The sequence below is a fragment of the Pan troglodytes genome, chromosome 15, assembly GCF_028858775.2.
Source record: "Pan troglodytes isolate AG18354 chromosome 15, NHGRI_mPanTro3-v2.0_pri, whole genome shotgun sequence".
NCBI lineage: Eukaryota > Metazoa > Chordata > Mammalia > Primates > Hominidae > Pan > Pan troglodytes.
In genome coordinates, this window is record NC_072413.2 from 24,885,098 (window position 1) to 24,906,937 (window position 21,840).

The window sequence follows — 21,840 nt, forward strand, 5'->3', positions numbered from 1 at the left end:
CAAGACAGCAGAGGGAGGGAGCAGATGTGGGCTGAAGAACCACCTGTTATGTACTATTGTTTATTGCCTGGGTGATAGAATGGTTGGGACCCCAAGACTCAGCATCATGCAGTTTACCCATATAGCAAACCTGTACATGTACCCTTTAATCTATAATAAAAGTTGAAATTAATTTAGAAAAGAAAATAGTTTATAGTAGACATTCAGGCTGTTCACAGATATTTCTTCTTCTTCTTTTCTGGGCTTGCACTAAAATGTTTACCACCCCCTTAAAGTTAAATGTGACTATGCAACCTGTATACTTTTCAAGTGGGAGACTTTAAGAGCTGGTGAGTGATTAAGGAGGTGTTTCCCCTTTTTTGTGGTGACTGGCAGCGTATTCTTAGGGAGGATAATGTGAAAGAGAGATTCTCCCTACTCAACCCCCTATCTAAGATGAAAACATAACATGAGCAACAAATAAACCTTTGATGTTTTAACCGCTAAGATTGTGGAGGTTGTCCAAGCCCATTCCCACTGCTCTAGCTTACTAGGTAAAGTCAAACATTTTTGTGTTTATTACCCAGCAATTTCAATCGATGGCATTTGCCCATTTGAGTATATGTATAAGGAAGCAGGTAGAAGGATGTTTACAAGAACATTGTGGTAATAGAAAAAAAAGGAAAAAGTGGAGTATCCGTAAACTATAAAAGAATAAACTTTAATATATTCATACAACAGAATCCTGTAGAGCAGAGAAAACTAATGAAACATAGCCAAATGCATCAACAAAGATGAATCTCTAAGTATATTATTGAATGTAAGAAGCAAGTCAGAATAGTACAATTCATGTTAAATGCAAAGTGTGAAGAGTTGATGGAAATTATAAGAATCCATGCATAGGTTGTAAAAATATAAAGAAAACCTAAGAAATGATTAATATGAAATTCAGGATTGTGATGTTCTCTTCTCCACTATCTCTATATAGTGTAGAAGACAGAGAAATGTACTCAAGAAGTAGAGGGCTTTTAACAGGCAGTGTTTTATTTCTTAACCCAAATAATGGATATGTCTGTGTTCATGTTAATGCACTATAACTTGTCCTTACATGTTTTATATATTCCTCTCCGTGTATTCCATATTTCACAGATAAAACTATTTTAAAGCCATCAATAATAATCCTGACAAAGAGCAGCCCATAAAATAGGTTGAATAATATTTTGTGGAGTAGCCTATATAATTCCTTAAGAAAAGTTTGATTTTGTTGTTCAGGGACACAGATAGAGATGAAATAAGTGATATCCTAATTTTGCTTTGGATGATTTTTGTGAGAAGTTGGGCAATGTTTTATTAGCTCCATTTACATTTTTAGGTTTATGAAGTACCAGTATATTTGAAGATTAATGTTTACAAAACACCTTGCATCTGAAATAGTACCATATTCTGTATTAAAATATGATACTACTATTGAAAATAATATATTAAAAATACGCCATAGCTTCTGACTAATGAGCATTCTTGAATGAGTAATGGGAGTATTGGCAATCTAGATCATTATTGGGTTGGTTCTGAGTGATGATGTGAAACATTTAGCTTAATGGAAGAGATAAAAAATGAGAGCAATTAGATAGATTTTTGAAAGCTGAAAGTTCAAACATATACCAAACTCTGAAAACACTTTCATAGTGCTTTTTACATGATGAAAAAAATCTGCCAGGGGCATACAAATCCATAGGAAGAGTGTTTTGAACAGAGAAAAAAAATGTAGCCTTGCTTACGATGTTAGCACCAAATGTCAAAATGCCATGCTGCTGGCATTTGGTGTTAACTTTTGTAGATTACGAGTAACCCTCCATACAATTTTAGTTTTTCAAAGGGTCGTGAAAAAAAAAAAGGTCCCTGCCAACATCACACCTAAATTAACAGTTTTCCATTTTTTTAAATGAGCAGGATTTAGTACAGTGCTTTCCTTAAAGGCAAGACATTAAAGACAGGCTGTTAAGTCAGGCTGAATAAAACAGGGGTTTGAGGACTGACTCCAAGGTGGGTGAACACAGCATCTGAAGCATGACAGTATCAGGTAGGAGCTGAGTTAATGCTATCCATGGAGAGTAATGTGACCGATGAAAGCACCCTAGTAGTGGTATCTAAAAAATGGCCAAATTTAATCCCAAAGAAGCCCATCTGAGTTCAAATCAGACCTCAGTCAAAGCCACAGGTATAGGTATGTTTCTAGAAAAGAGAAGTAGATTAGGATTAGGCAAGCTGGAAGGCTGAGTAGGATTTGCTAACAGGAAGTTAGAATGTGAATCTGAACCCAAAGCAGGCTGCTAATCATAAAGAAAAAGTATACAATGTAGCTGTTTGCTCCATCTGAGTAACATAAATGTCTAGGGCATTCATACCAAGAGCATTATATGTATGTCCTAAACTCTTCTCAGCTAGGAATGGAAATTTGAGTAGTCTACCAGGCTTGTGTGATTCCCAGCTTTTGAACCACATAGAGTTAAATTTGCAGGATTCTGAAGGACTTCTGTACTTGTAATTGGCCAGACCCAAAAGGAAGGGACTGATTATAAAAACCATCTTTTTAATGGTTACAGATAGTCAAAACTTTTGATTCTACTTGCTGCTTCCTGGAACTCAGCCTGCATGCTGTGAGAAGCCCAAGGCAGACCGAGGAATCACAAAGATGAGAACAGAGGCATTCTAGGTATATTCAGCACTAACAACCCCATGAGTGGGTAATTTTGGTAGCCACCTTCCAATATGGCATCCAATAAAGGCTGCTTCCTGGTATTCACATCCCTGTGTAGTTCTCTTGCACATTGTATCAGTGTTAGTTTGTTTGAATACTACAGAGGTGATGATTGTCACTTCCAAGATTACATTATAAAATGCACTGTGGTTTCCATCTTGGTGGCCCTCTCTCAGATCACTCTCTCTGGGGGAAGCCAGCTGTTATGTTCTGAGGACACTCAGGTAGCCTATGGAGAGGCCTATTTGGTGAGGAACTGAGGCCCACCATGAAGTGAGTCTCTCTTACTTCAAATGACTGCAAATTTAGCTGATAGCTTGCCTCAACTACAGGAGAGACCCTGAGACAGAACCACCCAGTTAAGCTTCTCTTGGATTCTGGATCCACAAAATCTGTGAGATAATAAATTTTTGTATTCTCAAGCTGCCAAGTTCTGGAGTAACACATTGTACAGCAATTAATAACTAAAGCATACATATTAAGCATTTCAGGTCAATTGAGACTCCAGACGATTGTAGCCCCAGCTGACATGTGGAATAGAAGATGCCATCTGAGCTAAGTTAACGTTAAGTCATTATAGACAATAAACCAGTTATTACATTAAGCCATTAAGTTTGCGGAGTTTTTGCAGCAATAGATAACTATAACAGAAATTGATAACTAGAAGTGGGGCACTGCTGTAACAAAAACCTAAAATATGTGACATTGACTTTGGGACCAGTCAGTGGCTATCAGCCAAAGGAGCCTCAAAGAAACAGTTAATGGCAGCTGTAAGATAGCAAGGAAATTGTTATTGGAGCCTGGGGGAGAGGTGACTCTGTTCTGCCCTATTGAGGAGTGGCAGAATGTTTGACAACGCTGTAACTTGCAGCAATATAAAAGATAGAAAATATATCTAATGAACCTCTGTATTTGGCTAATGAGATATCTACACAGCATGTTGAAAGTGCCAACTGGTTTCTTTTAGTTGTGTATGATCATTAATAGGGTAAAATAAACTAAAGGAGGAACTGTTCAATTTTCAACCAGTGTCTAGAGTGTGAGTCAGCAAACATCTTCTGTATTGGACCAGATAGCAAATATTTTAGGCTTTTCAAGCTGTATGGTGTCTCTAACAACTGCTCAAGTCTGTAGTTATAGCATAAAATATATCTAGACAATGTGTAAATGAATGGGTATGGCTGTGTTCCAGAAAAACTTTGTTGACCAAAGCAGGCGACAGTCTGCATTTTACCTGTGGGCCAAAGTCTACCCACCTCTGATCTAGAAGAAACACATGTGAACCAGTATTTGTAGGTTGAAACATAAATTATTATTTTATCTAACTCCTTCAGCCCACAAAAACTTTCCAGAATAAATAAAAACCTGTAGACAAAGATCAGATTCAGAGTGGTACCAGAACAGCCTCAGAGTGAAAGTGAAGATCAGTTCAGGGTGTAATTGGAAGGCCCTTTGTACAGTCCTCAGAAAGACAAAGGGATTATCCCTTAGACTCTCATATAGATAATAGGAATTTTAGAATCTTAAGGACTTGCCTTCTTTGACCTCTCACCTAGACAACAGAGTTTCTCACAGTCTTAAGGGAATGCCTCTTAATCCCAAAAGAGATTTTTAAGAATGTAAAAGTATTGTCCCCATAGCACCCTGGTTCTAAGGCCAAGGTAGAGAGGAGTGTGTTCTAAAGAGTCTGTTTTAAAACAATGGTATAGACAGGAGGTTAAAAATTTTTAAAGAAATTTTAACAACTTGGAGTAAAAGAGACAGAAGTAGTTCAAATTGAAATAAGACCTCATGTGTTATTAATCTCCTATGAGAACATGATTTCACTGCAAACACATTCCATTTCTTATGGAAAGAGAAGGATGACTCAGAAGGCAGAGCTATGGGGAACCACTCTTATGTAGCAGAAATTGACCCTAATAAAGGAAGATTTTCTGCCCCTTGAAACAAAGAAAATGGTGACAAGTCTTGCTCGATCTCAGAATTGCTATGAACTAGTAACTGCTATGGGACTCCTGTTTCACTGTTGGAGATTGGAGGTTTCTATTGTGGCTGCCATGACCCTTTTCCACTCTTGTATATTGTACAGGTCAGATAATGATTTTATTGGTGTTGTTTCATTTTTTTAGTTCACAATTGCTCCTGAGGACTGTGAAAAGTCTCCCCCATCTGCATCTACCTCTGTCAATAGATGACAGGAGTGTTGGATATGAGCTGATACATAATGGAATGGGAATTTGTGGGGATCTTGGGATGTGGTGATTGTACTTGGTATGAGAATTGTTACTGCCAGAGGGCAGAATCCGGAATGCCTCTCCAAATTCTTCCCCTTCTTGTACATGCATGTTAGTCCTAGTATCAAGTGATGCAGTTTATCTCCCCTTTCCTAGACTATGGGCTGCTTTTGTGACTAACTCTGATCAGTCAAATGGCTATGAAACTGGTGAAATTGCTGCTTTGGGACTCAAAGGCCCAGAATTTAAGAGGATTGGTAGTGTGGTAGATATAAGATATGCTGCTCAGATCCCCTCCTTAGGAAAGAACTTGTTGTGTAGCAGTGAGGAATGAAGACAGCAAAAAGCCTTGAACTCCTTCAACAAGTACCTCAGCTGTAGAGACCTGGCTTACCTGAGATCATACTCTCAGGACAAAGGGAGCATATAAAGGTCTGAACATTTTGTTCTGATGTGTGACAAGCGTGCATGTTAAACAGCCACATCACAGTTTGACTTCTCTCTCTACCTAATCCTGCTCTGCTTTTTTCCTCGGGTGGTGATTCCTAATAAACATCTTGTACATAAAACTTCACAGAATCTTTTTGAGAATCCAACCTACAACAGGTAGCTTGTACTTCCAGCCCCTTAGAATCTGGTAGCCAGGCTGTGGAAAAGCCAAATCTGTATGAAAAGTCCACATGGAGAACACTCTTGTCCATGAACCTAGCTGAGTCCCTTGTCAATAGACAGCACCAGCTGGAAACCATGCGAATGAGCCATCTTGAACTTTCAGCCCTGCTAAACCCCCAGGTGATTGTACCCCACCTTGCTGACATCATACAGGTCAGAACCACCCAACTGAACCCAGTCAAACCATGGAAACATAAACAACAGTAAAATAATTGTTTTGAACGACTAAGTTTTGAGGTGGTGTATTATGCAGCAGTAGTTAACGGAAACATCTTCCCAGCAATCTCCTTGCTAAGCAAAAGTTTTTGGCAAATTGCCGCTGCAGCTACTTCCTGTTTACTGTTAACCGGTAATGTATTCCCCACCTTTCTATCCCCAGGTTATTGTGCACTTATTGTAAAACTCAGTATTCCTTTATCTTTTTGGATCTTCATCTATTTGGGAAACTATCTCCCAAATTTTATAAAAATATAAAAAACAAAGTCAGGATTTCTAAAAAGAGGAGGTTTAAGAAGAAAACTTTCAGACATTGCTCTTTGTCCTTTCTTCTTGCAGATACATATCTATTTCTAAAAAGCGGTACTTTGTCTTGCCCTTTCTTATGAACAACAAGCAAGGGGTTAAGGTATATTCATCTCTTTTACTTTCCATAAAAGGAAAAACAGATTTTGCTTGTCTATATCAGAAGGTCGTAGTCCAAAATAGGATATTTTCCTAAGATTCTGCTGTAACCAGTAGTCTTTGACAATCTGTTATGCCTTGAGCAGACTTTGAGAAATGTGGTCTTAAATAATTAATTTTTAATGGTAGCTTTTCAGGGAAATTATTAAGTGGATAAGTTTGGAGTAGGATAATCTTTGAAGACTTTCAATATATTTCTAAATTGTTCCATAAGATAAGAAAAATCGGCTGCCTTATTTTCAGTTTCTGACTCTATTAACAGGGTAAGATAAAGTTGTCACTTTTAACTACGTGAAGATCTGTACATTGGTAAATGAATTATTAAGAATCTACTATACATAATAGAAATTTTATTATATTAGCACCAGTGGTGCTGGGTATTTCATAACCTTTTGGGTACTTTTGGTAATGTTTGTCTCTTATTTTTTTGAATTAAGGTTAGGTTTAACCATTTGTGCAGATTTGCCCAGGATAGACTGCTTTATGTCCATTATCTCATGATTACTATTATCATTATTATTACTATTGTTTTCTTTTCTTTTTTTTTTTTTTTTGAAACAGAGTCTTGTTCTGTCGCCCAGGCTGGAGTACAGTGGCACCATCTCCGCTCACTGCAAGCTCTGCCTCCCAGGTTCACGCCATTCTCCTGCCTCAGCCTCCCAAGTAGCTGGGACTACAGGCGCCCGCCAACACAGCCGGCTAATTTTTAGATTTTTAGTAGAGATGGGGTTTCACTGTGTTAGCCAGGATGGTCTTGATCTCCTGACCTCGTGATCCACCCACCTCGGCCTCCCAAAGTGCTGAGATTACAGGCGTGAGCCACCGTGCCTGGCCACTATTGTCTTCTTTTATTCACAAAACTGCGCTTCTTTGGATGGTAAATTATGTGGTTACCTTATCTCAAGTGGCAGTCATATCTAAGACATAAAACTGGGCATACTTATATCAAAAAATAATTAGACATATTTAAATATTTTAAAAGTTAGCATGTTTTGGCCACATAATATGATCAGAGTATTTAAGTGTATTTGAAAGCTTAAAAAAGGTTAGCATACATTTTTAAAAGAACCTACATAATTTTAGGCTTAATTGGTTTAAAATGCCCTTTCTCAAGTTGAAATAAATTATACTCCATAAGTTGACTTTAATAATTTTTGCCTATAGCATATTTTCCAGTTACTTGAAGAAGACAAATGAGGTTTGAAACCACAAGTAAATTAGAGGTTTTCTTGATCAGCAGTTACATAAATTAGAGGGAATGTCAGTTTTATATTAATATTTAATAATAAGTTGATTAAACTTTGGAAACTTGTTTGTTTACATATTATGTAAATTTATTTTGAAATAAGGTTTATGGATTTAGATGATGGTTACATATGTCAGTTTCTAAGTTTACATGTGCCACATAAATTTTGGTGCTTATATGACAGACCCTAAACAAATTTGAATTTAGACAAAAATAGCAAAATGGTAGAATTAGTGATCAGAAAGATTTTCTTTCTTTTTTTAAAATAACTTCAACTTTTGTTTTAGATTCAGAAGGTACATGTGCAGGTTTGTTACATGGGCATATTGTGTGAAGCTGAGGTTTGGGACATGAATTGTCCTGTCACTAAAGTAATAAGCAGATACCCAACAGTTAGTTTTTCCACCCTTGCTGGCCATCCTCCCCACTCGCTCTAGTAGTCCCCAGTGGCTGTTGTTGCCATCTTTATATCCATGTGTACCCAATGCTTAGCTTTCACTTATAAGTGAGAACATGTGGTATTTGGTCTTCTGTTCCTGCATTAGTTTGCTTAGGGAAATGACCTTCAGTTACATCTATGTTGCTGCAAAGAACATGACTTCATTTTTTTAATGGCTTTGTAGTGTTCCTTGGTGTGTATTTCATGTTCGTTACTCAATCCACGGTTGAAGGGAAAGATTTTCAAACTTAAAGTTTAACCTTTGTCCCCATTAGTTTTATATTTTTAATTTTAAACAAGTGTCATATATACTGACATGAAAAAAATCTCTATTATTGTCGTTTTCTCTCTTGGAACCCTGTTTGCTAGCCCTATATCCTAGCCAGATCCATTTTCTGATCTTCTTTGCCTTGTGAATTTTATCCCTGTGAACTTTATGATGTGGTTTCCTTTGTCTTGCATGTCAGATAAAGGACTAGTATCCAAAATATAAAAAACTGTTAAAGCTCAACAGTAAGAAAACATATAACCCATCGAAAAAGTGGGCAAAATATCTAGACACCTCACCAGAGAATATAGACACATGACAAATAAGCATATGAAAGATGTGCATAATTATTTCTTATAAGGGAATTCCAAATTAAAACAACAATGCAACACCACTTTATAACTATTAGACTGACTAAAATCCCCCAAACTGACAATACAATTCTGATGACAATGAAGAGCAACAATTAATTATCGTTGTTAACCTGACTTCAACCTATACTATAAGGCTATAGTAACCAACACAGCATGGTACTAATACAAAAACAGGCACATATATAGAATAGAAATATCCTGTTTCTATTCAGGAACAGAATAGAAAATTCAGAAATAAAGCTGCATACCTACAACTATCTGATGTTTGACAAAGCTGATGAAGATGAACCACGGGGAAAGGACTCCCTGTTCACTAGATGGTGATAGCATAACTGGCTAGCCACATGGAGAAGAATGAAACTGGATCTCTATCTTTTACTGTATACAAAAATTAACTCAAGATGAATTTGTGATTTAAACATAAGACCTCAAACTATAAGAATCCTAGAAGAAAACCCATGAAATACCATTCTAAACATTTAGCCTTGGCAGAAATACCATTCTAAACATTAGCTTTGGCAAGGAAGTCATGACTAAGTCCTCAGAAACAACAAATGAAAATTAACTAGTGGGACCTAATTAAACTAAAGGGCTTCTACACAGCAAAATAAACTATCAACAGAGTAGACAGACAGCCTACAGAATGAGAACAAATATTCCAAACTATGCATCTGACAAAGGTCTAATATCCAGAATCCATAAGGAACTTTAATCAATTCAACATGCTAAAAACAAACCCATTAAAAAGTGAGAAAAGGACAGGACAGACATTTCTCAACAAGACATACAAGTGACCAACAAACATGAAACAATGCTCAACATCACTAGTCATCAGAGAAAAGCAAGTCAAAACCACAATGAGATATCATCTCTCACCCATCACAATGGCCATTTTCTAAAGTAAAAAACAAAACAAAGCAAAACAAACAAAAACAAGAACAGATGCTGGCTAGGCTATGGAGGAAAGGAAACACTACATACCCACTGTTGGTGGGAATGCAAGCTAGTTCAGTTACTGTGGAAAGCAGTTTGAAGATTTCTCAAAGAACTTAAAACAGAGCTACCATTCAGCCCAGCAACCCCATTACTGAAGTATACACCCAAAGGAACATAAATTGTTCTACCAAAAACACATGCACTTGTATATTCACTGAAGCACTATTTACAACAGCAAAGACATGGAATTAACGTAGATGCCCATTCAATGGTGGATTGGATAAAGAAAATGTGGGACATATACACCATGGCATATTATGCAGCCAGAAAAAAGAATGAAAGCATTTCCTTTGCAACAACATGGATACAGGCTGGAGACCATTATCCTAAGCCAATTAATGCAGGAAAAGAAAAGTAAATACCACATGTTCTCATTTATAAGTGGAAGCTAAACACTGGGTACACATGGACATAAAGCTGGCAACAATAGACACTGGGGACTACCAGAAGGAGGAGGAATGGAGGGAGGCAAGGGTTGAAGAACTACCTATTGGGTACTAAGCTTACTACCTGGGTGATAAGATCATTCATACCCCAAAACTCAGTGTCATGCAGTACACCTGTATAACAAACCTGTACATGTACCTCCTGAATCTAAAATAAAAGTTGAAGTTATTTTTTAAAAAAGAGAAATCAAAACAGTCTAGCCACTTTGAAAGACATTTTGGTAGTATTAAAAAATATTTTCAATATTTAATATATTTTAATTTAAATGTTCAATTTTTTAAACAAAGTTGAACATAGTCTTACTATATACAGTAATTGCACTCCTGGGTATTTACTCAAATGATATGAATACTTATATACACACAAGTATGTATGTACTTATGTACACACATTCATATGAATGTTTAAACTAACTATTCATAATTACCAAAAACTGGAAACAACCAAGATACGCTTCCATAGGTGGTTGGATAAACAAATTGTGTTACATCAATACATTGGAATATTCTTCAGTAGTAAAATAAAAGAGCTCTCAAGACATGAAAAGATGTGGAACATCTTGAAATGCAGTTTGCTAATTGTAAAAAGGCTGAAAATGTACACACTTTATGATTCCAATTATATGACATTCTGAAAAAGGGCAATCCTATAAATACAGTAAAAGGTTTGGTGGTTACCTGGGGTTCAGTCAAAGGGAAGGAGGGTCAAATAGGTAAAAAAAAAATTAGGGTACTTTTTTTAGGGGATGAAATCATCTTGTGTGATACTGTAATGGTGGATACATAACATTATGTGTTTGCCAAAAACTTATAGAACTCAGAACTTTACAGTACAGGAGTGAAACTTAATGTATGTGAATATTTTAAAAAATCATCTAGGAGGTCAGAGGATCCCATGATGGAATGCAGATTGTGACAAGAGACTCTAACTGTATTACAAGTGTATGGGAAGAAAACATTAATGAAGGAAGTGGGGGGAAGGTGCTAATATCTAATAACTTTGGAAAGGAATGGATCACACAATACTAAATGCAAAAGAAACATCTGATACACGCTGTATTTATTTGACAAAGTTGTTTCCCATGGGGTTTTGAGTTAACAGTGCTGATGCAGTCATCCCTTGTCCCTCGCAATCCATGGGGGATTGGTTCTAAGACCCTCAAACATTCCAAAATTCGTGGAATCTCACGTGCCTTAGTCAACCCTCTGTAGCCAGAGATTTTGCATCCATGGTTGGTTGAATTGCAGATGTGGAACCCATGGCTACAGAAGGCCAACTACACATACATATTTCTTTTTATTATATGTATGTGTGTGTATATATATAAAACAAAAATAAATAAATATATATGTAATCAAAAAAATCAATGCCCATGAATCCATAGGGGATATATATATCTCTCTCTCCCATATCTATATATACCCATATATAGGATATATACATGAATACCTTTTCTCTGGTAAAGTCTTATATTTAAAGGCTTTCCTATGTAAATCCAAAGTTTTGAATACTTATGAACCAGAAGAAATTCCTAAACAGAAGTCTCCTCACCAATAAAGTCATGATTGAGCCAAACCCTAATTGCTCACAGATGAAGGTAGTGTTGAGGTGTTTGTGTTTCTTTAATTCTTACTGTCTCTTACATTTCTTTATACAGTTTTGAGTCATTAAAGTGATGTAGTCATTTTAATAATTTATTTATAACAGAAAAAGCTCGATTATGTCTAGGAACTTGTGCTCCTTTTTTTCACATGTTTTCCATCTATGTCAAAAATGGTCCAAATGTTAAAATAATAGTATTCTAAGTGGGTGTCACTGTCTACACTATGACAAGAGTAAAACGCAGAGGAACTAACCCATTTTCAGCCTGGTTGCCTAATAAACTGATTTTCTTATGTAACACAGATAAATTTGATGCATAGGTCATCAATATCTTATAGAAATTTAATATCATAAAAAAGATACAAGCTGAAGGGATGGTCAATTATAGTCATCCCATTTTTGTCCTGATAGTTGACATCTGCCTATACAGATGATGATGGTTATTAAATATTGCATTGAAATTCATGTCTGTGATAAAGCAAACTTAGAGATTACTGGGGAATAGAGGAATTCTCTAAGAAGAAAGATCAGCAATTCAAAATATTTTCTGTTGAAGCAAAGCTTCAATAAATTTAGAAATAAGTCACAAGAAGGCTGAATGTCTAAAGAAAGAAATGCATGCCAATTCAGGTTTTCAAGCTAACCATTTTTTAATCTTCTCTGGTGTAGAATTTAATTTTATCTTCTAATTTAATCATACAAACTTTTACTTGTACTTTGAATGCATCTATAACATATGGTATATATCTATTATCTTCTATGTCATTTAGTTATTAAAGTAACTTTCCATAGCTCATAAAAGTAATGTTTTTCACAACGGAAATTTAGAAGACTGACAAGACATATTTATAAGATACCATTGTACCTCCACCACACAGATTGTCATCCAGATAAGCAAAAAGTAAAATAATGTTATCTGTGAGCACAATAACTCAATATATAGGAATTCAAATGTTTTTTTATTTGGTCAACAAGGAAGCTTCATTTGTCTTCTCTTTTTTGGCCTGTTAGATTACTCCATTGCATTTTAGTGCTATCTTCTGTTACATGTGTTTCACAATTAATTCAAAACCTCCTTGTCAAATTATTTATTCTGTAACTCAACTAATGAAAAATATCTTAAATAAATTAATTGCATACTTAAAGAACACATCTAGACATATTGATCTGCTTTCCTGCCATCCTGAATCGTGAAGATAAGCAGTTTTCAGCTAAGACTGTTAGTGTCTTACCTCCATCAGTGGAGCTTTGGAGAATGGATCAATGGGAGGATGTGGCCTGTAGGTTTCAGATCTGTTTGGCCAGGATCAGTAAAATTACACTTTATTTACAATATTCTTATTTTCTCTTGTTAATTATATGACAGCATACTAAATCAGAGAAATCATAGTGTTGTTGCTTAGTTACAATGGATTTTCATTTTCAGTAATTCTTCAGCAAGTAAAAAGATTTTAACTCTTTTTTTTGTTTTTGTTTTTGTCATTAAAACAAAGGGACTATGATGTCTCGTCTTAAAATCAACTCCAATTTTTTTATTCACTTTTGTTTTCGCTTTTTTCTCTAGCTAACTGCCTTTCCTCATTCTAAAGTTAGCTCTTCTAAATTTGAATATCTTCCACCAAAATACTTTCTGGCAATCTACCAATGTTTTCACCATTGATATGTGTCAGCTTTCAGGATTTTTCAGTCTGTTGATTTGTTTCTCTTTGAATTCATCCTTCTTCATTCTGAATAGCTTCTGTATTACACGTTTCTGCTTGATTTTTACTGTGGACGAAGCAACGCTTCCTACTTAGCAAAAATAAATTAAAGAATTCTTTCACTTCCAAAAGCCAGAGAGATCAAAGTGCAGTCTGAAGAGTCTGATCATCACTTAAACTTGGGGGCAAACAAACGAAGCAGAAAGAAGCTTGCCGGTTCCATTAAATTTTATTCTTGCACACTCAGTGAACCTGGAAGATGATTTTACATTTTAACTAACTAGGCTTTTTATTATTTGCAAAAGCTCCAATTTAAAGTCTTGACTGAAGATTCTTTAATTCATGCACAAACCACAAAATGTATTTTTTTTTTTTTTTTTTTGCAGCAACAGAGAGCTCAGAAATTCCCAGACTGTTTTGATGATAAGGTCCAAGAACTTGCCATGTGATCTATCACTACTAGACTCCCACAACTGCATTAGATTTGTTCAGGATTTTCATATAATTTTCATAACTGGCTAAGGTAGGTCATACTAACATAAAGTCCTAGCATGTGTAATATTGAATTTGTTCTTTACCAATATCTTATGGGATCTAAACCTGCTACTATATCCTTCTTTATATTATTACAGTGTTGAAGAACACATTTCCATTAGACATTATGTTTCTCATGTTTGAAGAACATTTTCTCTTGTTCAATATTTAGAAGTAGCATGACATGGTAGAAAAGCCTCTAGATTGATTATTAAGAGGCCTGGTTTTTCATCCTGTTATGTCTTGACTCATTTTTTATGATACTTTTGTATTATTTAAGTTGCTTTTGTTATAAGGAACAGAAGCTCACCCTAGCTAATGTAGGAAAAAAATAATTTCTTGGAGGATATAAGAAGATACAAGGATAGCTTATTTAAAAAGAAACCAGAAAAACTTTAAAAAATAAAACTCAGGGCAGCTTTTGGAATCCTGGTAGCAACAACAAAGAACTCATCAGGTACTGCTGATGGGATAAAACAGGTCCAAACCCTCTCAGTCTTCTTTTTCTTTCTCGTTTACTCCTTGCTTTGTCACAAATTTCAGATAAAACATATCTTACTGATCTAAATTGAAGAACATGAAGGGAAGCAAATCCTCTTGATTGATCTCCTAACTAGACTGGACCTAATGGGAGAAGACCACTTCCCTCAAAGCAAAATTCAAGTGTGTTAATGGGAAAAGAAAAAAAAAGATATTGGCAAAATAACAAAATGCAAAAGGATGTGGCAAAAATAACAAGTTGTTCACTCAACCTTTATGCTTCCAAAGACGTCACCCCATATTGCTATGGTTTGTTTGATAGGAAATATTAGAAAAGAACCATAATAATTCAACTTGATAATTATATGTGTTTGAATGGGAGCCACTTTCTAGCAGTTCTTTCACTGCTTTGGACCATTTCCTTATTCTCCTATAGTAGGCTATAGATGTAGCTTTCAAACTGACAACATGGCATCTAGTTTTATTCATCATCCTCCTAACTGCTCATCCATAACTTTTAGAGTTATTCTAAAATATAATTTTGTGTCTTGGAAGCTTTCAGTGGCTTCAGCATTATCTATAGATAAACGTAATACTGTTCCGTCGACATGTTTGGCAGAATTAGATGCCCATTCTACTTAGCTATTACAGCATTCTGTCTATAACTTCTTTACAGTTCTCAAATCACTGAATAATTATTGTAGGACAGAGAAAACGTCTGTTTAAAACAAAAATATTTCAGATAATTATATATAATTCTGGCTTTCTTGCTGCTGCTGTTTTCTAAGACAATTCATATCTGCTTTAAAAAAAATTGTATAGTTCTAGCCAGGCACTGTGGCTCACACCTGTAATCCCAGCAGTTTAGAAGGCAGAGGAAGAGCTCAGGAGTTCAAATCCAGCCTGCACAACATAGTGAGACTTCACCTCTCCAGAAAATAAATAAATAAATAAATAAATAAATAAATAATTATTAGCTGGGCATTGTTTTACATGCCTGTAGTCTCAGCTACTTGGGAGGCTGAGGTAGGAAAATCACTTGAGCCCAAGAGGTTGAGGTTGAGGCTGCAGTGAGCTATGGTTGTGCCACTGCACTCCAGCCTGGGTGACAGAGTGAGACCCTGTCTCTAAAATAAAATAAAATAAAATAAAATAAAATAAAATAAAATAAAGAAAAAGAAAAAGAAAAAGAAAAACTCATTATAGTTCCTTGTCACTTACAGAGGTTCATAGAGGAAGAATGAAAATTGATACATATTTAAGGAAAAACAGCAAAATTTTCAAAAACTCTGTAAGTTCTTCCATTCTGTTAAAAGGTCCAAACCTGGAGTGAACAGTTATTCATTTAATGGGCCACCTTAATGAATTTGTATATATACACAACTGACTTGAATTTCGTTCCTCTGTACAATCAAGTGACAAGTGATGTGAATTTTTATTTTCCGGTGACAACATGGGGTAGAATGGTTTAAGGAGCCTGCAAAGCAGAATGAAAAACAAATTTGAAAAAGATTTTAAGGAACAGAAAGTCATGCAATGTGGAAAGCCTTTTCGGTTGGGGAATCTTCACAGTAAAACCAGCCAGTGAGGATTTCCCAGGATAGGAATTGCCAAAAGCTTGTGATAATAGTTGCATCCAGGTTGGGTGCAGTGGCTCACACCTGTAATCCCAATATTTTGGGAGGCCAAGGCAGGAGGCTTGCTTGAGTCCAGGAGTTTGAGACCAGCCTGGGCAACATGGCGAAACCACACCTCTACAAAAAATACAAAAAAATTAGCCAGGTGTCATGGCATGAGCCTGTAGCCCCAGCTACTCTGGAGACTGAGGAGGGAGGATCAATTGAGCCCAGGTGATAGAGGCTGCAGTGAGAAACATAAAAGTTAATCTATCATGCTAAAAATGTCATTGAAATTGTGTCACTGCACCCCAGGCTGAATGATAGAGTGAGACCCTGTATCCGAAAAAAAAAAAGTTGCATCCAGTATTTAATTTTAAGTCATTTGCTCTTCCATTTTTCCATGCATTTTTTTAAAATTATACTTTAAGTTCTGGGATACATGTGCAGAACGTGCAGGTTTGTTAAATAGGTAAGCATGTGCCATGGTGGTTTGCTCCACCCATCAACTCATCATCTACATTAGGTATTTCTCCTAATGCTATCCCTCCCCTAGCCCCCCACCTCCCAACAGGCCCCAGTATGTGATGTTCCCTTCCTTGTGTCCATGTGTTCTCGTTGTTCAACTCCCACTTATAAGTGAGGCATGCAGTGTTTTGTTTTCTGTTCCTGTGTTAGTTTGCTGAGAATGATGGTTTCCAGCTTCATCTATGTCCCTGCAAAGGACATGAACTCATTATTTTGTATGACTGCATAGTATTCCTTGGTGTATGTGTACCATATTTTCTTTATCCAGTCTATCATTGATGGGCAGTTGGGTTGGTTCCCAGTCTTTGCTATTGTGAACAGTGCTGCAATAAACATACATGTGCATGTGTCTTTATAGTAGAATGATTTATAATAATCCTTTGAGTATCTACCCAGTAATGGGATTGCTGGGTCAAATGGTATTTCTGGATCTAGATACTTAAGGAATCGCCACACAGTCTTCCACAATGGTTAAACTAATTTACACTCCCACCAACAGTGTAATAGCTTTCCTATTTCTTCATATCCTCTCCAGCATCTGTTGTTTCCTGACTTTTTAATAATCACCATTCTAACTGGCATGAGATGGTATCTCGCTGTGGTTTTGATTTGCATTTCTCCAATGACCAGTGATGATGAGTTTTTTTTCATATGTTTGTTGGCTGCATAATGACTTCTTTTGAGAAGGGCCTGTTCATATCCTTTGCAGGCTTTTTGATGGGCTTGATTGTTTTTTCCTTGTAAATTTCTTTAAGTTATTTGTAAATTCTGGATATTAGCCCTTTGTCAGATGGATAGATTGCAAAAATTTTCCCCCATTCTGTAGGTTGCCTGTTCACTCTGATGATAGTTTCTTTTGCTGTGCAGAAGCTCTTTAGTTTAATTAGAGCCCATTTGTCAATTTTGGCTTTTGTTGCCATTGCTTTTGGTGATTTAGTCATGAAGTCTTTGTCCATGCCTATGTCCTGAATGGTATTGCCTAGGTTTTCTTCTAGGGGAGGTTTTATGGTTGTAAGTCTTATGTTTAAGTCTTTAATCCATCTTGAGTTAATTATTGTGTAAGGTATAAGGATGTTGTCCAGTTTCAGTTTTCTGCATGTGGCTAGCTAGTTTTCCCAACACCATTTATTAAATAAGGAATCTTTTCCCTATTGCTTGTTTGTGTCAGGTTTGTCAAAGATCAGATTGTTGTAGATGGGTGGCATTATTTCTGAGGCTTCTGTTCTGTTCCATTAGTCTATATATCTGTTTTGGTACCGGTACCATGCTGTTTTAGTTACTGTAGACTTGTGGTATAGTTTGAAGTTGGGTAACATGATGCCTCCAGCTTTGTTATTTTTGCTTAGGATTGTCTTGGCTATATGGGCTCTTTTTTGGTTCCATATGAAAGTTAAAGTAGTTTTTTCTAATTCTGTGAAAACAGTCAATGGCAGCTTGATGGGGTAGCATTGAATCTATAAATTACTTTGGCCAGTATGGCCAGTTTCGTGATATTGATTCTTCCTTTCCATGAGCATGGAATGTTTTTCCATTTGTTTGTGTTCTCTCTTGTGTTCTTGAGCAGCGGTTTACAGTTCTTCTTGAAGAGGCCTTTCAAGTTGTATTCCTAGGTATTTTATTCTCTTTGTAGCAATTGTGAATGAGAGTTCACTCATGACTTGGCTCTCTGTCTATTATTGGTATATAGGAATGCTTGTGATTTTTGCACATTGATTTTGTATCTTGAGACTTTGCTGAAGTTGCTTATCAGCTTAAGGAGATTTTGGGCTGAGATGATGAGGTTTTCTAAATACACAATCATGGCATCTGCAAACAGAGACAATTTGACTTCTCTTCCTATCTGAATATCCTTTATTGCTTTCTCTTGCCTGTTTGCCCTGGCCAGAACTTCCAATACTGTGTTGAACAGGAGTGGTGAGAGAGGACATCCTTGTCTTGTACTGGTTTTCAAAGGGAATCCTTCCAGTTTTTCCCCATTCAGTATGATATTGGCTGTGGGTTTGTCATAAATAGCTCTTATTATTTTAAGATACATTCCATCAATACGGAGTTTATTGAGAGTTTTTGGCATGAAGGTGTGTTGAATTTCATCGAAGACCTTTTCTGCATCTATTGAGATAACCATGTGGTTTTTGTCATTGGTTCTGTTTATGTGATGGATTATGTTTATTGATTTGCATATGTTGAACCATCCTTGTATCCCAGGGATGAAGCTGACTTGATCCCAATGGATAAGCTTTTTGATGTGCTGCTGGATTCTGTTTGCCAGTATTTTATTGAGGATCTTCACATTGATGTTCATCAGGGATATTAGCCTGAAATTTTCTTTTTTTGTTGTGTCTCTGCCAGGTTTTAGTATCAGGATGATGCTGGCCTCATAAAATGAGTTAGGGAGGAGTCCCTCTTTTTCTATTGTTTGGAATAGTTTCAGAAGGAATGGTATCAACTCCTCTTTGTACCTCCGGTAGAATTTGGCTGTGAATCTGTCTGGTCCTGGGCTTTTTTGTATTGGTAGGCTATTAATTACTGCCTCAATTTCAGAACTTGTTATTGATCTGTTCAGGGATTCGACTTCTTGGTTTAGTCTTGGGAGGATGTATGTGTCCAGGAATTTATCTGTTTCTTCTAGATTTTTAAATTTGTGTAGAGTTGTTTGTAGTATTCCCTGATGGTAGTTTTTATTTCTGTGGGATCAGTGGTGATATCCCCTCCATCATTTTTTATTGTGTGTATTTGATTCTTCTCTCTTTTCTTTCTTATTAGTCTGGCAAGTGGTCAATCTATTTTGTTGATTTTTTTTTCAAAAAACCAGCTCCTGGATTCATTGATGTTTTGAAGGGTTTTTTGTGTCTCTAGCTGCTTCAGTTCTGCCCTGATCTTGGTTATTTCTTGTCTTCTGCTAGCTTTTGAATTTGTTTGCTCTTGCGGCTCTAGTTCTTTTAATTGTGATGTTAGGGTGTCGATTTTAGATCTTTCCTGCTTTCTCCTGTAGGCATTTAGTGCTATAAATTTCCCTCTAAACATTGCTTTAGCTGTGTCCCAGAGATTCTGGTATGTTGTGTCTTTGTTCTCATTGGTTTCAAAGAACTTAGTTCTTTCTGCCTTAATTTCGTTATTTACCCAGCAGTCATTCAGGAGCAAGTTGTTCAGTTTCCATGTAGTTGTGTAGTTTTGAGTGAGTTTCTTAATCCTGAGTTCTAATTTGATTGCACTGTGGTCTGAGAGACTGTTATGATTTCCATTCTTTTGCATTGGCTGAGGAGTGTTTTACTTCCAATTATGTGGTCGATTTTAGAATAAGTCCGATGTGGTGCTGAGAAGAATGTATATTCTGTAGATTTGGGATGGAGAGTTCTGTAGATATCCATTAGGTCTGCTTGGTCCAGAGCTGAGTTGAAGTCCTGAATATCTTTGTTAATTTTTTGTCTTGTTGATCTGTCTAATATTGACAGTGGGGTGTTACAGTCTCCCACTATTATTGTGTGGGAGTCTAAGTCTCTTTGTAGGTCTCTAAGAGATTGCTTTATGAATCTGGGTGTTCCTGTATTCGGTCCATATATATTTGAGATAGTTAGCTCTTCTTGTTGCATTGATCTCTTTACCATTGTGTAATGCCCTTCTTTGTCTTTTTTGATCTTTGTTGGTTTAAAGTCTGTTTTATCAGAGACTAAGATTGCAATCCCTGCTTTTTTTTTTTTTTTTTTTTTGTTCTTTCTATTTGCTTGGTAGATCTTCCTCCATCCCTTTATTTTGTGCCTATATGTATCTTTGCACATGAGATGGGTCTCCTGAATACAACACACCGATGGGTCTTGACTATCCAATTTGCCAGTCTGTGTCTTTTAACTGGGGCATTTAGCCCATTTACATTTCAGGTTAATATTTTTATGTGTGAATTTGATCCCGTCATTATGATGCTAGCTGGTTATTTTGCCCACTATTTGATGTGGTTTCATCATAGCGTTGATGGTCTTTACAATTTGGTATGTTTTTGCAGTGGCTGTTACTGGTTTTTCCTTTCCATATTCAGTGCTTCCCTCAGGAGCTCTTGTAAGGCAGGCCTGGTGGTGACAAAATCTCTCAGCATTTGCTTCTCTGTAAAGGATTTTATTTCTCCTTCACTTATGAAGCTTAGTTTGGGTGGATATTAAATTCTGGGTTGAAAATTCTCTTCTTTAAGAATGCTGAATATTGGCCCTCACTCTCATTTAGCTTGTAGAGTTTCTGCAGAGAGATCCACTGTTAGTCTGATGGTCTTCCCTTTGTGGGTAACCTGACCTTTCTCTCTGGCTGCCCTTAATATTTTTTCCTTCATTTCAACCTTGGTGTATCTGATGATTATATGTGTTTGGGTTGCTCTTCTCAAGGAGTATCTTGGTGGTGTTCTTGGTATTTCCTGATTTTGGATGTTGGCCTGCCTTGCTGGGTTGGGGAAGTTCTCCTGGATAATATCCTGCAGAGTGTTTTCCAACTTGGTTCCATTCTCCCCATCACTTTCAGGTACACCAATCAAGCATAGGTTTGGTTTTTTTCACATAGTCCCATATTTCTTGGCTGCTTTGTTTGTCCCTTTTTATTCTTTTTTCTCTAATCTTGTCTTCATGTTTTATTTCATTAAATTGTTCTTCAATCTCTGATATCCATTTTTCCGTTTGATCGATTTGGCTGTTGATACTTGTGTATGCTTCATGAAGTTCTCGTGCTGTTTTTCAGCTCTATCAGGTCACTTATGTTCTTCTAGAAACAGATAATTCTAGTTAGCAATTCCTCTAACCTTTTATCAAGGTTCTTAGCTTCCCTGCATTGGGTTAGAACATGCTCCTTTAGCTCGGAGGAGTTTGTGGTTACCCACCTTCTGAAGCCTACTTCTGTGAATTTGTCAAACTCATTCTCTGTCCAGTTTTGTTCCCTTGTGGTGAGGAATTGTGATCCTTTGGAGAGGAGGCGTTCTGGTTTTTGGAATTTTCAGCCTTTTTCTGCTGGCTTTTCCTCATCTTTGTGGATTTATCTACCTTTGGTCTTTGATGTTGGTGACCTTCGGATGGGGTTTCTGGGTGGACGTTCTTTTTTGTTGATGTTGCTATTCATTTCCGTTTGTTAGTTTTCCTTCTAACAGTCAGGCCCCTCTGCTGCAGGTCTGCTAGAGTTTGCTGAAGGTCCACTCCAGACCCTGTTTGCCTGGGCATCACCATCAGAGGCTGCAGAACAGCAAAGATTGCTGCCTGTTCCTTCCTCTGGAAGCTTCGTCCCAGAGGAGCACCTGCCACATGCCAGCCGAAGCTCTCC

At 36.6% G+C, this 21,840-nt stretch overlaps 1 long non-coding RNA gene across 3 annotated transcripts in view; it reads left to right on the top strand.

The window, feature by feature from the left end:
* Nucleotides 1–21,840, top strand: part of LOC134808280 (uncharacterized) — a 206,151-nt gene that overhangs the window by 19,193 nt on the left and 165,118 nt on the right. For 2 of the 3 annotated variants that reach the window (XR_010150894.1, XR_010150895.1), the window contains exons 2-3: nucleotides 2,583–2,692; nucleotides 13,783–13,919. The exons of the other annotated variant lie outside the window; for it this stretch is intronic. This is a non-coding gene — a long non-coding RNA (uncharacterized LOC134808280). The remainder of the gene's footprint in view (nucleotides 1–2,582; nucleotides 2,693–13,782; nucleotides 13,920–21,840) is intronic. 3 annotated transcript variants of the gene reach the window in all.